This window comes from Photinus pyralis, unplaced genomic scaffold (genome assembly GCF_008802855.1).
Source record: "Photinus pyralis isolate 1611_PpyrPB1 unplaced genomic scaffold, Ppyr1.3 Ppyr1.4_LG6, whole genome shotgun sequence".
Taxonomy (NCBI): Eukaryota; Metazoa; Arthropoda; class Insecta; order Coleoptera; family Lampyridae; genus Photinus; species Photinus pyralis.
The window spans coordinates 26,102,793-26,104,479 of NW_022170663.1; positions in this window are offsets into that span (position 1 = coordinate 26,102,793).

The window sequence follows — 1,687 nt, forward strand, 5'->3', positions numbered from 1 at the left end:
AATTAATGCTGAATTGAACACCGCTGACGTTTTATAATTTGACAAACTTGGGCGCCATATTTTTTTTGTATTTCATTTATTTTTTTATTCTTTTTTTCTTATTCTATTTTTATTGTTTTCTTTTGTTCCGTTTCTATTTTATAATTTTTAGTTTATTTGATTTATTATTCGTTCATCTTTATAATTTATAAATAAAAATATAATTGTTGCAATTACTACCCCTGGAAGCTTGTTTTGTAATAAAATGGTTAAAAAAGTTAATAAAATGCTAATCTATCTTAAATATGCACAAAAACCCCAAAAATGCAAAATATGCACTATTTTCTTTGCGCCAATGTGATTCATTTTTGTTACTTCGTGTAAATTATTCTTTTATTTTGAGCTGCAAAAATGAAATCCATTCTACTAATGAAATACGGAAAATAGATTATCTGAATTGTAGCTTTCCATACTTTAATTTTCCCTCGTATAAATATTTAAATAAATTAAGTACCTTTTCCTACAATGTATTTTTATTCATATTTACTCGGTGATGTCCATGTACAATTTCAGTTTTGCGTATTTTTTATGTTTATTGATACTAGCGATTTCCCACAGCGAGTCTTCTTTTGCAACTTACCATACGGTTCAGTGTCCTCCATCTTCTACCTTAACTATTCCAGTATGACACTGAGAAGATAAGACGGAAGTAATAATAAAGTTGGCTAAGGAAATGTTGATTTAACTTTCCCTTAACAACCATCAAAACTTTGTTTAAATGAATTCAAATTAAATTTTCCCAAAATAATACAAAATATTCTCCTGTATGCATTTCCAAACGTTTACGTAAAACTTCAAATAAAACTCACAATTATTCCCCAAATGAATAAATCCCCTGATTCAATAATGATCGATTATACTTAATCTAGCAACGGTTCTCCACAATCCTGTTTGGGTCCAAGTCGAAGTAAATAAATAATGAACAACCTAAGAGAAACAAACGCTTACCTTGAACGAAGCGAGTGAGCTCAAATCTCGCAATCAGCTAGAAACAAGCTTAAAAAAATCTCCCGTGCCAATATTTCTGATAAGGGTTTGGGTGGAAAAATGTCCGCCTCGCAAGCCCGGCATGATGTTGAAGTAATCCAAGAGCGTTTGGCACTCGTAGGTAAAGGGTTCTACCGTGAAACTGTAACGTAAACGAAACTGGGAATGGAGCAATAAATCATTACACGAGCAGCAAGTAGCCTGGGTCCCCCTTTAGACTTTTTAAACTAATTTCCTACCCAAGGTTATTTTCTAAATAAAAACAACCTTTTGTTTTCCTACCCACGGGTCCTCACGAAATCGAGGCAGTACCCGAACGAATGCCGATTGGTCATTTTCCAACTAATGGTGGTGGTGGTTTAATAAGAATTTTGACAGGCCTTGGTTAAAGTGCATGTGGTCATCAAATGCTTTGGCCCGTTTTTCTCAACGAAAGTGAGTGTATAAGAAACATTTTAACTACGTCGGTTTTGGTCAGAAGTAATGTCCCTCGATTATCTCAAGTGTAGCACATAATTAATATACCGGATCTCCTGTGAGATTTGAGCTTCTTTTCAACATGAGGAAAATGCCTAAGATTGAAATGAAATTGAACTAAATCACGGAGAAACTGACACATTGGTACTTTTTCTACAGTTGCAGTTTCTAAGGGAGGACATTA